At 43.2% G+C, this 16,048-nt stretch overlaps 1 protein-coding gene across 1 annotated transcript in view; it reads left to right on the top strand.

The window, feature by feature from the left end:
• Positions 1 to 16,048, top strand: part of LOC124038984 (disks large-associated protein 1-like) — a 203,395-nt gene that overhangs the window by 89,541 nt on the left and 97,806 nt on the right. The window contains exon 2 of the mRNA XM_046354887.1: positions 5,619 to 5,700. The gene's annotated coding sequence lies outside the window, so the exon portion shown is untranslated. The remainder of the gene's footprint in view (positions 1 to 5,618; positions 5,701 to 16,048) is intronic.

Here is a 16,048-nt window from a genome sequence, read left to right as displayed (position 1 = left end):
ATGCAGCGTGGTGGTTATTCATGTTCTTTAATTTATAAAGAAACTACACATGAGATAACTAACAAAAACAACAAACGTGAGAAAACCTAAAACAGTCCCATCTGGTGCAAACACAAAGACAGGAACAATCACCCACAAACGCACAGTGAAACCCAGGCTACCTAAGTATGATTCTCAATCAGAGACAACTAATGACACCTGCCTCTGATTGAGAACCATACTAGGCCGAAACATAGAAATACCCCCAAAACATAGAAAAACAAACATAGACTGCCCACCCAACTCACGTCCTGACCATACTAAATAAATACAAAACAAAGGAAATAAAGGTCAGAACGTGACAATTTTATTGCCGTGTCTTCTATTGAATGGCAGTTAGGTAATGGCAGTCTGCTTACTGCTCAAAACTAAAGAAGTCACTGCCTGTAGAGAATGAGTCTGCATCTCAAATGGCACCCTCAAATGGCACCCTATTCCCTTTATTCCCTTTATATCCCTTATTTCGTGCTTCTATCAAATCAAATTTTATTTGTCACATACACATGGTTAGCAGATGTTAGTGCGAGTGTAGCGAAATGCTTGTGCTTCTAGTTCCGACAATGCTGTAATAACCAACAAGTAATCTAGCTAACAATTCCAAAACTACTACCTTATAGACACAAGTATAAGGGGATAAAGAATATGTACATAAAGATATATGAATGAGTGATGGTACAGAGCGGCATAGGCAAGATACAGTAGATGGTATTGAGTGCAGTATATACATATGAGATGAGTATGTAAACAAAGTGGCATAGTTAAAGTGGCTAATGATACATGTATTACATGAGGATGCAGTAGATTATATAGAGTACAGTATATACGTATACATATGAGATGAATAATGTAGGGAACATTATATTAGGTAGCATTGTTTAAAGTGGCTAGTGATATATCTTACATCATTTCCCATCAATTCCCATCAATTCCCAGTGGCTGGAGTTGAGTCAGTGTGTTGGCAGCAGCCACTCAATGTTAGTGGTGGCTGTTTAACAGTCTGATGGCCTTGAGATAGAAGCTGTTTTTCAGTCTCTCGGTCCCAGCTTTGATACACCTGTACTGACCTCGCCTTCTGGATGATAGCGGGGTGAACAGGCAGTGGCTCGGGTGGTTTGTTGTCCTTGATGATCTTTATGGCCTTCCTGTGACATCGGGTGGTGTAGGTGTCCTGGAGAGCAGGTAGTTTGCCCCCGGTGATGCGTTGTGCAGACCTCACTACCCTCTGGAGAGCCTTACGGTTGTGGGCGGAGCAGTTGCCGTACCAGGCGGTGATACAGCCCGACAGGATGCTCTCGATTGTGCATCTGTAGAAGTTTGTGAGTGCTTTTGGTGATAAGCCAAATTTCTTCAGCCTTCCTGAGGTTGAAGAGGCATTGCTGCGCCTTCTTCACGATGCTGTCTGTGTAGGTGGACCAATTCAGTTTGTCTGTGATGTGTACGCCGAGGAACTTAAACTTACTACCCTCTCCACTACTGTTCCATCGATGTGGATAGGGGGGTGTTCCCTCTGCTGTTTCCTGAAGTCCACAATCATCTCCTTAGTTTTGTTGACGTTGAGTGTGAGGTTATTTTCCTGACACCACACTCCGAGGGCCCTCACCTCCTCCCTGTAGGCCGTCTCGTCGTTGTTGGTAATCAAGCCTACCACTGTTGTGTCGTCCGCAAACTTGATGATTGAGTTGGAGGCGTGCGTGGCCACGCAGTCGTGGGTGAACAGGGAGTACAGGAGAAGGCTCAGAACGCACCCTTGTTGGGCCCCAGTGTTGAGGATCAGCGGGGTGGAGATGTTGTTGCCTACCCTCACCACCTGGGGGCGGCCCGTCAGGAAGTCCAGTACCCAGTTGCACAGGGCGGGGTCGAGACCCAGGGTCTCGAGCTTGATGACGAGCTTGGAGGGCACTATGGTGTCAAATGCCGAGCTGTAGTCGATGAACAGCATTCTCACATAGGTATTCCTCTTGTCCAGATGGGTTAGGGCAGTGTGCAGTGTGGTTGAGATTGCATCGTCTGTGGACCTATTTGGGCGGTAAGCAAATTGGAGTGGGTCTAGGGTGTCAGGTAGGGTGGAGGTGATATGGTCCTTGACTAGTCTCTCAAAGCACTTCATGATGACAGAAGTGCTACGGGGCGGTAGTCGTTTAGCTCAGCTACCTTAGCTTTCTTGGGAACAGGAACAATGGTGGCCCTCTTGAAGCATGTGGGAACAACAGACTGGGATAGGGATTGATTGAATTTGTCTGTAAACACACCAGCCAGCTGGTCTGCGCATGCTCTGAGGGCGCGGCTGGGGATGCCGTCTGGGCCTGCAGCCTTGCGAGGGTTGACACGTTTAAATGTTTTCCTCACGACGGCTGCAGTGAAGGAGAGTCCGCATGTTTTAGTTGTGGGCAGTGTCAGTGGCACTGTATTGTCCTCAAAACGGGCAAAAAAGTTATTTAGTCTGCCTGGGAGCAAGACATCCTGGTCCGTGACGGTGCTGGTTCTCTTTTTGTAATCCGTGATTGACTGTAGACCCTGCCACATACCTCTTGTGTCTGAGCCGTTGAATTGAGATTCTACTTTGTCTCTATACTGACGCTTAGCCTTTTTGATTGCCTTACGGAGGGAATAGTTGCACTGTTTGTATTCGGTCATGTTTCCAGTCACCTTGCCCTGATTAAAAGCAGTGGTTCGCGCTTTCAGTTTCACACGAATGCTGCCATCAATCCACGGTTTCTGGTTTGGGAATGTTTTAATCGTTGCTATGGGAACGACATCTTCAACGCACGTTCTAATGAACTCGCACACCGAATCAGCGTATTCGTCAATGTTGTCGTCTGACGCAATACGGAACATATCCCAGTCCATGTGATGGAAGCAGTCTTGGAGTGTGGAATCAGATTGGTCGGACCAGTGTTGAACAGACCTCAGCGCGGGAGCTTCTTGTTTTAGTTTCTTTCTGTAGGCAGGGATCAACAAAATGGAGTCGTGGTCAGCTTTTCTGAAAGGAGGGCGGGGCAGGGCCTTATATGCGTCACGGAAGTTGGAATAGCAATGATCCAAGGTTTTTCCCGCCCTGGTTGCGCAATCGATATGCTGATAAAATTTAGGGAGTCTTGTTTTCAGATTAGCCTTGTTAAAATCCCCAGCTACAATGAATGCAGCCTCCGGATATATGGACTCCAGTTTGCAAAGAGTAAAATAAAGTTTGTTCAGAGCCATCGATGTGTCTGCTTGGGGGGGAATATATACGGCTGTGATTATAATCGAAGAGAATTCCCTTGGTAGATAATGCGGTCTACATTTGATTGTGAGGAATTCTAAATCAGGTGAACAGAAGGACTTGAGTTCCTGTATGTTGTTTTGGCCACACCACGTCACGTTAACCATAAAGCATACGCCCCCGCTCCTCCTCTTACCAGAAAGATGTTTGTTTCTGTCGGCGCGATGCGTGGAGAAACCAGCTGGCTGCACCGTCTCTCTGATAGCGTCTCTCCAGTGAGCCATGTTTCCGTGAAGCAAAGAACGTTACAGTCTCTGATGTCCCTCTGGAATGCTACCCTTGCTCGGGTTTCATCAACCTTGTTGTCAAGAGACTGGACATTGGCGAGGAGAATGCTAGGGAGTGGTGCACGATGTGCCCGTCTCCGGAGTCTGACCAGAAGACCGCTTCGTTTTCCCCTTTTTCGAAGTCGTTTATTGGGGTCGCCGGCTGGGATCCATTCCGTTGTCCTGGGTGAAAGGCAGAACACAGGGTCCGCTTCTCGAAAGTCATATTCTTGGTCGTACTGATGGTGAGTTGACGCGGCTCTTATGTTCAGTAGTTCTTCTCGACTGTATGTAATGAAACCTAAGATGACCTGGGGTACCAATGTAAGAAATAACACGTAAAAAAAAACAAAAAACTGCATAGTTTCCTAGGAACGCGAAGCGAGGCGGCCATCTCTGTCGGCACTGCATTGCTTGCTGTTTGGGGTTTTAGGCTGGGTTTCTGTACAGCACTTTGATATATCAGCTGATGTACGAAGGGCTATATAAATACATTTGATTTGATTTAAATTTGATTTATAGGGAACTACTTTTGTTCAGAGCGTCAATAGCCATGAAATGCTTTGAAAGGCTGGTCATGGCTCACATCCGCACCATTATCCCAGAAACCCTAGACCCATTCCAATTTGCATACTGCCCCAACAGATCCACAGATGATGCAATCTCTATTGCACTCCATACTGCCCTTTCACACCTGGACAAAAGGAAAAGCTATGTGAGAATGCTATATCAACAACAGCTCAGCATTGTCTGATCCTCAACATGGGGGCCCCTCAGGGGAGCTTGCTCAGTCCCCTCTGGTTCACTCATGACTGCACAGCCAGGCACGACTCCAACACCGTCATTAAGTTTGCTGATGACACAACAGTGGAAGGGAGGAGGTCAGAGATCTGACCGTGTGGTGCAAGGACATCAACCTATCCCTCAATGTGATCAAGGCAAAGGAGATGATTGTAGACTACAGGAAAAGGAGGACCGAGCACGCCCCCATTCTCATCGAGGGGGCTGCAGTGGAGCAGGTTGAGAGCTTCAAGTTCCTTGGCGTCCACATCAACCACAAACTAACATTGTCCAAGCACACCAACTGGCAACTGCTCAGTGTCAGAGGAAGGCCCTACAAATTGTCAAAGATTCCAGCCACCCTAGTCATAGACTGTTCTCTCTGCTACCTCACGGCAAGCGGTACCGGAGCGCCAAGTCTAGGTCCAAGAGGCTCCTAAATAGCTTCTACCTCCAAGCTATAAGACTCCTGAACAGCTAATCAAATGGCTACCCAGACTATTAAGCATTGCCCCTCCCCCTTTGGAACACTTCTGCTACTCTCTGTTATTATCTATGCATAGTCACCTTAATAACTCTATCTACATGTTCATATTACCACTTACCTCGATACGGGTGCCCGTGCACAGTGACTCTGTACCGCTACCCCCTGTATATAGCCCTGCTATTGTTATTTACTGCTGCTTTTTAATCATTTGTCATTCTTATCTGTTAGGTTTTTATGGTGTTTTCTTAAAACTGCATTGTTGGTTAAGGGCTTGTAAGTAAGCATGTCACTGTAAGGTCACCTGTTGTATTCGGGACATGTGACATGAAATTTGATTTTTTTGTTGATTTGATGACATTTGGGACTAAGAGCAGTTCATCAAAGAGACTGCAGGACCCCTCAGCCTTATATATTTCAAGGAGCACAAATAGGCTTAAAGTTAAATGCTTGCTCTTATCTTCTCCTTTTGGGGAGGGGGGGCGGATTCCGTGCATGTTCTCTCTTTTATGCTATATCTCACGGTTTCCCAAAGGACCGTGTTTGGGATGAGAACTGAGACAGCGCAGGTTTGATATTTTAGCGAAACTCATCTTAGCTGAAGACGTTACAGCATTGAATGTCTCTCCGACCAAGCATTTCTGGTTTGAGAGTTAAGTCTCTTGTTTTCGTATTCCTTGAGCAGTGTAATTGCCTTAAAACAAAACTGCTATTTATTTGTTCTTCTATTTTTTATGTTCTCTCAACATTGTTTTTCTCTCTCTCTCCTGTTCTGTTTTTATTAAAGACCTGCCCGCTTGCATGGAGGACAACAGGATTGGATTTAAGGACTGGCGAGACATTGTGTGGAAGGGGAGACAATAAAGTGGGTGAGTTAATGTATACCTGGTTTATAACTATACTGCAACCCAACCTCATGATGAAAACGTTCCCAGGGCACGTTTTTGCAAGCAAGAGAAAAGATGCACATTCTTATCTGAAGGTTGGGTTGCAGTACCGATACTTTATAGCATAAGAGCCACTGTTGATACAGTCCCAAAATGTTTTGCACGTCAGCAATCAAGATTTCAAGATATAGAACTTTCAAAATACTGAAAGTGTCACAGTAGTTGGTATGTTTGCCATGATCCGGTCTGTCAAGGCTGGCCCCGACTGTCATCATTATTCAGACCAATACACAAGCTCTTTTCGTTGAACTTTGACCTTTCTGACAGAACATTGCATTAGACGACAACAACCTTGCTGTAACCCCAGTCATGACACGCATGGACAGGAACACATTGGAGTGTGGGTGTCTGTCAGATCGGACAGAGAGGGAGAGATGGAGGAAGAGAAGAGAGGGGGGGAGGATAATGTAGGTTAGAAGAAGTCAGACATGGAGTGGGAAGCAGAGATGGAGATGGAGAGAGACTGGGGGAAAGAGTAAGATTGGGGCTGAATCAGCTATGTGCTCTTTGTGTCTGTCGCCTCAGCAGCTCTCCAGTAGCCATGACTTTTTTTCTACATGGTTCAGAACATTTAATGATATTTGGTGGCACACCAGATGTTGGCCCTGAGATTATAAGAGTTTATACTCCAAAGAAGGAAGGAACCATGTTTGTTTGGAGATAAAAAGTGCTGAACTTGGTTACTCTCTGCCAGCCATGTTCAAACCAACTCTGGCCATGCTGCGGAAGATTGAGAAGAGAGAAAATTCTCCATTCTGTGTGTGGTAGTATTGGTGTGTGGAACTTCCGAGTCTGTACTGTACGCAGTGCTTGAATTGGGCAGGTACACACAGAGTACCTTCACCTCAAATATTATACTGCTTGAGTACTGGCACCTTTTATAGAATAATGGCTTAAAAATATGACGAGCACTGGCACCAAAATAACATTTGTACAGACACCCAAAATGAGCATCTATTTCAGTCCACTTCAAGCACTGTGTGAGTGTCTGAATTGGAATGCATGATACAGCAGTAATCCTATGGGGTTGGTTGTGAGGCTTAAAACAGCTTTTCAGTAGCTAGCTGGAGAGTTTAGTGAGTTCAGAGAGGTAGAGTATGGTAAAGTAGGGACACAGCTGCCATCAGAACATACCTCTGGTTGCATCCCAAATGGCACCATATTCAATTTATATTGTATGACTTTTGACCAGGGTAGGGCAGACCAAGTAGTGCACTATAAAGGGAATAGGGTGCCATTTGTGACACTGCCAGATTAAACATTAGGCAAGCAACAGGACTCTGCAGGAGATGAGAGTTACTGCTGTGTAATGTGTCGCTGGTAGATTCTGGTAAAGTGTTAGATGTAGTGCAAATTGTGTTTGGATGCACTTTGCCGAACAAAGTATTGGAGATTTTTTTTTTTAAATGTTCAGAAGTATCTTTAGTCCGATCATGAGTCCGTTAATTTGAGTGATGTTAAAAGTTGGAATATGTGTGACAATTCGGAACAGATGAAGATTTCAGAAAATTATAATATGACTACAATTCAAATTAATTTGGCTTAAGTACAAATATAGAGCCTCACAGCGGAGGTGTCACCATACCCATAATACCTAGCGGTCAAACAGGATAATGTTTCCAATCTTTTTTTCCACCATCCATTTTTCACATAGGGATTTTAGAAACCCTTAAAATAAGGGCTGTGTTTTGTGTAGGCTTACCCTGGCATGATGTTTTGACAACCATCTACAGTTGAAGTCGGAAGTTCACATACATTTTGGTTGGAGTGATTAAATCTAATTTTTCAACCACTCCACAAATTTCTTGTTAACAAACTATAGTTTTGGCAAGTCGGTTAGGACATCTACTTTGTGCATGACACAAGTAATTTTTCCAACAATTGTTTTTCAGACAGATTATTTAATGTATAATTCACTGTATCACAATTCCAGTGGGTCAGAAGTTTACATACACTAAGTTGACAGTGCCTTTTAACAGCTTGGAAAATTCCAGAAAATGATGTCACAGCTTTAGAAGCTTCTGATTGACTCAAATTATGTCAATTAGCCAATCGGAGGTGTACCTGTGGATGTATTTCAAGGCCAACCTTCAAACTCAGTGCTTTTTTGCTTGACATCATGGGAAAATCAAAAGGAATCAGCTAAGGCCTCAAAAAAAACAAATTGTAGCCCTCCACAAGTCTGGTTCATCCTTGCGAGCAATTTCCAAATGCCTGAAGGTACACTGTTCATCTGTACAAACAATAGTATGCAAGTATAAAGACCATGGGACCACCCAGCTGTCATACCGCTCAGGAAGGAGACGCGTTCTGTCTCCTAGAGATGAACGTACTTTGGTGCGAAAAGTACAAGTCAATCCCAAAACAACAGCAAAGGACATTGCGAAGATGCTGGAGGAAACAGGTACAAAAGTATCTATATCCAGAGTAAAATGAGTCCTATATTGACATAACCTGAAAGGCCGCTCAGCAAGGAAGAAGCCGCTGCTCCAAAACCGCCATAAAAAAGCCAGACTATGGTTTTGAAATGCACATGGGGATAAAGATCGTACTTTTTGGAGAAATGTCCCCTGGTCTGATGAAACGAAAATAGAACTGGTTGGCCATAGTGACCATCGTTATGTTTGGAGGAAAAAGGGGTAGGCTTGCAAGCCGAAGGAAACCATCTCAACCGTGAAGCATGGGGGGCGGCAGCATCATGTTGTGGGTGTGCTTTGTTGCAGGAGAGACTGGTGTATCTCACAAAATAGGTGGCATCATGAGGCAGGAAAATTATGTGGATATATTGGAGCAACATATCAAGACATCAGTCAGGAAGTTAAAGCTTAGTCACAAATGGGTCTTCCAAATGGACAATGACCCCAAGCATACTTCAAAAGTTGTGGCAAAATGGCTTAAGGAAAACAAAGTCAAGGTATTGGAGTGGCCATCACAAAGCCCTGACCTCAATCCCATAGAACATTTGTGGGCAGAACTGAAAAGCGTGTGCGAGCAAGGAGGCCTACAAACCTGATTCAGTTACATCCTCTCTGTCAGGAGGAATGGGCCGAAATTCACGCAACTTATTGTGGGATTCTTGTGGAATTCTACCCAAAACGCTTGACCCAGGTTAAACAATTTAAAGGCAATGCTATCAAATACTAATTGAATGTACGTAAGCTTATGACCCACTGGGAATGTGATGAAAGAAATAAAAGCTGAAATAAATCATTCTCTCTACTATTATTCTGATATTTCACATTCTTAAAATAAAGTGATGATCCTAACTGACCTAAAACAGGGAATTTTTACTTGGATTAAATGTCAGGAATTGTGAAAAACTGAGTTTAAATGTATTTGGCTCTCGGACAATCTCTCTCGGACAAGGTGACTTTTATCAATAATAATAATAATAATAATAATAATAACCGTAGGGATGGTGCCAGGTTTCCTCCAGACGTGACGCTTGGCATTCAGGCCAAATAATTCAGTCTTGGATTCATCAGTCCAGAGAATCTTGTTTCTCATGGTCTGAGAGTCCTTTAGGTGCCTTTTGGCAAACTACAAGCAGGCTGTCATGTGCCTTTTGCTGAGGAGTGGATTCTGTCTGGACACTCTACCATAAAGGCCTGATTTGTTGAAGTGCTACAGAGAGGGTTTTCCTTCTGGAATGTTCTCCCATCTCCACAGAGGAACTCTGGATCACAGTCAGAGCGACCATTGGGTTCTTGGTCACCTCACTGACCAAGGCTCTTCTCCCCCGATTGCTCAGTTTGGCCGAGCAACCAGCTCTAGGAAAAGTCTTGATGCTTCCATTTAAGATTAATTTAGATCTGTGCCTTGACACAATCCTGTCTTGGAGCTCTACGTACAATTCCTCCAACCACATGGATTGGTTTTTACTCTGACATGCTCTGTCAACTGTGGGACCTTATATAGACAGGTGTGTGCCTTCGCAAATACTGTCCAATCAATTGAATTTACCACAGGTGGACTCTAATCAAGTTGTAGAACCTTCTCAAGGATGATAAGTGGAAAAAGGATGCACCTCTGCTCAATTTCGAGTGTCATAGCAAAGGATCTGAATTCTTATATAAATAAGGTATTTCTACTTTTTATTTTGAATAGATTTGCAAACATTTCTAAAAAAACGTTTTTCACTTTGCCATTCTGGGATATTGTGTAGATTGATGAGGGAAAAAATGAGTTTAATCAATTTTAGAATAAGGCTGTAATGTAACAAAATGTGGAAAAGGTCAGAGGGTCTGAATGCACTGTACATTGCTTGTTTTGTTAGGCAAACTATTTGAGTTTTAGCAACCATGAAATGGTGGAGTGATTTCTACATATCACTCCTTTAAAAGTAATATGTTCCACTGCATTAAGAACGTGAACACGTTAGTAGTCTAGGTAATTACTGTGAGTGGAGGACATAAACTCCCTGTGGCAAGTCTTGTAGCCCTACATCTTGCCCTACTCCAGCGTGTGTGTGCGTATGTGCGTGCCTGCCTGCCTGCTTGTCTGAATCCTAGTGCCATAACTGACCATGAGCTATCCAAATAGATCAGATCAGGTTAGCATTGAATAACTTCAATCAGACCCCCTCTCACCTGTAGAAGAGGAAGGAAAGAACTAGTGGGGATTAACAACTCACGTCCTGTTGTAAATCAATGGAGAAGATCCAAGCCTGTGCTCTCCAAATTCAACAAAGGAATGTGCTTTGTCTCAATAGACCTTTCCCCCCTGAAACTCTTAACACGTTCAAAAGCAAATTCTGGAACAATATATCTAACATAGAATGTGGGGAATGGTTAGAGGTGATCTATAGAACACTAATGTCATTTTGTTTGTAATTCTTAGACATCATTAAAACATGCATAAAGGAAATACTGTAACTTAGAAAGTATACTCACTGCAATAACTTTCCATATGATGCGTTGTGCATGTAATATGGAAAATGGTTCAATTGTTTTTGTTAAGAGAGGGATGTGATTTGAGAAGTTATAAGAGGTAATTATTTTTCATGACTTTCCATGACTTCGCCCCTAAGTGAGGTCAGGGAGCATGCCAGCCTGCTGGAGCCGCCCCTTTCGAGCAAAAGGAATAAATGATGGTTGAAGAAAAAAACACATTATGCAAGAAAAGTGTGAAGCGGCAGCTGCGCATTTAAAATGGTTTGAACTTTGAGGTGGAGACGATAATATCACCTCCCGGACAATCACTGGTACAGCTGATTAGCTGTTCTGAAGAAAGTATCTTTGAAAGCGAATTTAACCCTTGTGCTGTCTTAAGGGTCAAAAATGACCCACCACTGTGTTTAACAGCAGAGAGAACCTCCCAAATTATATTTTTTCAACTTTAAATTTTGTATCTTTTCCTTGAGTGACCCCAACATGAGAAAAAGTGAAACATTGCCTTTGTTCATATTTCCATGAAAGCTAAACACCACCGGGGTGCAAAGATTGTCTTAGGGTCATTTTTGACCCGGCAGTTCTAAAATATTTTACACACCACAAAAACCACAAACACACACACACACCCAATGCGAAATTGAGGTTATGTGTGCTAGTGATTAAAAATTCCTTGTGCATGTGCAGAATCTCCCCTCCACGACCCCACACATGACTCAAATTCACAGACAAAATCAAAACAATTTTAGACAAAATAAAAATTGCTTGAAGAAAGCATTGTTTACTAATGGGGAATGCAGGCAGAGGCTATAAAGGTGCTGCAAGATGACAGTCCCCACAGTTCTCTCGTTGATGAAGCAATGAGTGCACATTTCAGGGCCCAACAGCTCATAGATCAGATTTTCTTCAGGTGTCCAGGAGGAACAAGAGAAGAATGATTTAGAAGAGGAGGAGGTATCTGAAGAAGATGGGGAAGAATACAGCCCAGGGAACAATGCCTCATCTTCAGATTAAGAAGAAATCCCCCAAACTGAAAGATACATTTTTGTCAAAAAACAGCAAAATAACAAGGTCCTTGTCACCACATGACATACCAGGGAAGGATGGCAGCACAAAATGTCATAAGGATGACCCCAGGGCCCACAAGTTGCCCATGTAAAGGACATCGCCTCAACATTCTACATGTTCATCACACCAGCCATTGAAAAATATGTAGGGTTTCCGTAAATATGGAGACAATTTGAAAAGGATGGATGAGATTGACCTGCGTGGCTACATAAGGCTGCTATTCTTAGCAGGTGTGTATAGGTCTCGAGGCGAGGCTACATGTAGACTCTGGGATGCAGAGAGTGGAAGGGCGATTTCCGTGCCACGATGCCATTGAAAGTCTTTTACACTTTCGCAAGAATGCTACGATTTAATAACCGTGAGTCAAGACCTGCAAGACGTGAGATACAAACTGGCGGCCATCGGAGAGGTCTGGGAGAAGTGGGTGGAGCGTCTGCCATACCTCTACAACCCTGGGCCTGAGGTAACAGTGGATGAGCAACTGGTTCCATTCAGAGGTACATTTTTATTTTTATATATGTAATGTAAGTGATTTTCACTGTTAATTGTATAATATATTGCTGTAATATCGTTGATATGTAATTGTTTTTTGTGACACTGATAATAATTACTGATAGTAATCTCTTTTGTCAAAAGGTCGCTGTCCTTTCCTGTAATATGTGCCCAGCAAGCCAGCAAAGTATGGCATCAAGATATGGGTGGCCTGTGATACACAATTCAGCTACGCTTGGAAGATGCAAGTCTACATAGGGATGCCAACCAGTGGAGGCCCGGAGAAGAACCAGGGGATGCGGGTTGTGCTTAATGTGACAGATGGACTGAGGGGGCACAATGTCACGTGGAACCATTTCTTCACCTCTTACGAACTCAGCCAGCAGCTCCTGAAGAGGAAGATCACCATGGTTGGCACAGTTAGAAAGAACAAGCCTGAGCTCCCCACTGCACTGCTCAACAAGGGGGAGAGAGGCCTTCTCATCAAAGTTTGCCTTCACCCCCACCACCACTCTGGTTTCTTACCTCCCAAAGAGGAATAAGAATGTGGTCCTCCTGAGCACACTGCACAAAAAGGCTGAGATCAGTGATTGTGAGGACAGGAAGCCAGCCATCATTCTGGACTACAACCACAACAAAGGAGTCATGGACAACCTGGACAAGGTGATTGGAACTTACAGCTGCAGAAGGACGACAGCCCGCTGGCCCCTGGGCATCTTCCATAACATCATTGATGTGTCCTCATACAATGTCTTCATGATATGGAACAAGAGCAACCCTACCTGGATGCCTGATAAGCGGAACAAGAGGAAGGTGTTCCTGGAGCAGCTGGGAAAGGCACTTGTAACTCCACACATTCAAAGAAGGGAGTGCCTCCCCCGCTCTGCAGCGCTTGTGAAAGCTGAACAGGGGGCTGAATTGTGTCCTGTTCCACCTTATGCTGCTACTGGGGCAGGCAAGTGGAGGAGATGCCAATTCTGCCCCCCAAAGAAGGACTATAAAACAAATACTATGTGCTGCACATGTGAGAAATACATCTGCAAAGTCCATGCACACACACTTGCATACTGTCCTACATGTGCCAATTAGAGTTGATTGATCTATGTTCTTCATGTTTTTGTTTTGTATCTATTATCTTATTTTATTCTTATTTATTGTTGTTGTTTATACACCTTGTGGGTGGGGACAGTGGTTAAGAAAATGGGAGAAGACTTGTATTTTGTAGTTGAATTCCTAATTGTACAGTATATACTGTAAGAATATATCACTATGTTGCCAAAAGAGTTCAACACTGTTATTGTTTCCCTTCAATAAAATGCATTCAAAACTACTTTCTGCACATGTCTGCTATTATCTTAGGCTACACAAGTGCTATTTATTGCTAAAAAAAAGTATGTTTAAACCTATGCAGTACCTTTAGCAATAATAATAATAATAAACCTCTACTTTAGTAAAGAAAACAATTATGACTGGTGTGTTGTAATAAAAACGAGTGGTGTCCACCGATTAAATTCAGTCTTTCTGCAGTGTGAAGAAGGAAAACCCAGATATTCACAACGTTTGTGATGAATGACAGGTTGTTTTTTTACCCTTAAGACAAGGAGAATATACAGAATGTTAAGACTACACAAGGGTTAAGTAGCACCATCCTGTTGCTCTGCTCAAACCATCGTATTATGCTACTCTCATGACCCCACTGGGGAACCATCGATACGGCTGGGAAGCCTATCTTCAAAGAAGCATCTTCAAGTGCGAATGGAAGAGAAATCAATTCTGTAGTTCACCAGATACCGGGCAACTACGAAGAAGGACAACAGTAGAAGAGTTGTTGGAACCATTTCATTTGAATTTCAAAGACGTCGGATTACATCCAGGTATCCTTCAATATAAAAAAAACAATCACTCCCTTAGGCGAACCACAGTATTAGATTTGTCCAGGAAATGGCAGAGCGATTTCTTCATAGTGCATCTTTAATGAATGCATCAAGGGCAGCTTCTGGATGCTCCTCCTTACACACATTAGACTAACTTTTAAAATATATATATATATATTTAACCTTTATTTAACTAGGCAAGTCAGTTAAGAACAAATTATTATTTACAATGACAGCATAGAAACATTGGGTTAACTGCCTTGTTCAGGGGCAGAACGACAGATTATTACCTTGTCAGCTCAGGGATTCGATCGAGCAACCTTTCGGTTACTGGCCCCACGCTCTAACCACTAGGCTACCTGCCGCCCATACTTCAACAATGGAATCAAAACATTTTATATCATCTCTTATACTCTACACTCTTTTAGGCCCAGCCTTTGGAACTTTGGCTTTTCTGGATATAGCCACAATATTATGGTCACTACATCAAATGAGTGTGGATACAGCTTTAGAACAAAGTTCTGCAGCGTTAGTAAAAGTTTGATCAATACACGTGGGTGATATAGGTCCTGTACTGTTTGTAAATACCCTGGTAGGTTGATTGATAAAATGAATCAGATTACAGGCACTGGTTACAGTAAGAAGCTTCCTCCCCTCTTTGGACCCTGGACAAAAGCAGTACAGTATCTAGGGAATAGGATGCCATTTGGGACACAGAAGTAGTCTATAGGCCTCTAGGCCAGTTGTACACACGCCTTACTACTAGCTACTTGTTCAGTATCAATGACAAACAGCATGTCAAAAAAGCTGTTCTGAGATAAGCATGATGGGTGATCGACCATATCTCCAGCACATGGTTACTGGTGTGTGTAATGTCCAGCTGGCTGTCCAATCACTGACCCCAGTCTCTCCTCTCCTCTAATCTCTGTTCTTCCCCAACCCCAGTCATCTGCTCTGCTCTGTCTGTTCTGGGCTGTGTCCTAAATGGCACCGTGTTCGCTATATAGTACACTACTTCAAAAGTAGTGCACTAAATATGAAATGGGGTGCTATTTGGGATGCTACCCTGCTGTGCTCCCAATTGCCAAGCAACCAAGATTTGCTCCATCAGATCACGCATAATTACGGTCCACTGCCTAATCTGTACCAACACACTTGGCAGCTGCCGTTTGATGTCGCAGCGGCAGTGTTTTACACAGAACCACATCAAGATCTCCTCAGAAGGATACCTGTGTTATTGTGTTCCGCTCTCTCTTTCTCTGTCTCGCAAACTTGTTCTCTATCTCTCAAACTAGTTCCCTCCCTACCTCCCTCCAAATCTCTGATACACTCTATTGTCTTACAGTCTGTTTTCCGGAGCCTTACCACTTCTCAAATGGCCCTTTACCTCAAGTCAGCATGATGATACTTTTTCAAATGGGAAAGCTGTACAGGCTGCAAATCCAGTGATGTGACTTAACTTTAACATTCATCTAAAGACTGTTATATTTCTAATTAATTAACTAACCATGTTTAATTGTTACCCAATTCAAATAATCATGTAACAATTAACTCATTAGGACCTGGGGCACCACGAGAGTGGTTCTTTAAAGAATTACCATCTCCTGAACTAAACTCAAAGGTCTTTACCTATCACATCTATAAACAGTAAACTTATTAATCATAACTTTGTATCATATCACCATTCTGAACTGTCCTAACCTCCGTGCATCTGCAAAAGCCCAAGCCTTACATCTGATTCAGTACTACACAAATTGTTTTAATTATTTATTTACTAGCTAATTAAATGGAAACACAGGATAAACACACAGTGTCTGCACCGGTTATTGACGGGAGACGTAATACGCTGAAAACAGGTCCCTAGCGAAATGGCAACAACATGGATGCTTGTTAAATAAGAGATGGAGAGAGAGAGAGAGAGAGAGACACTTAACATTGGCACATTCA

This window comes from Oncorhynchus gorbuscha, linkage group LG07 (genome assembly GCF_021184085.1).
Source record: "Oncorhynchus gorbuscha isolate QuinsamMale2020 ecotype Even-year linkage group LG07, OgorEven_v1.0, whole genome shotgun sequence".
Classification (NCBI taxonomy): domain Eukaryota; kingdom Metazoa; phylum Chordata; class Actinopteri; order Salmoniformes; family Salmonidae; genus Oncorhynchus; species Oncorhynchus gorbuscha.
Note: the sequence above shows the minus strand (reverse complement) of the source record. Positions and strands in the feature narration are given on the sequence as shown.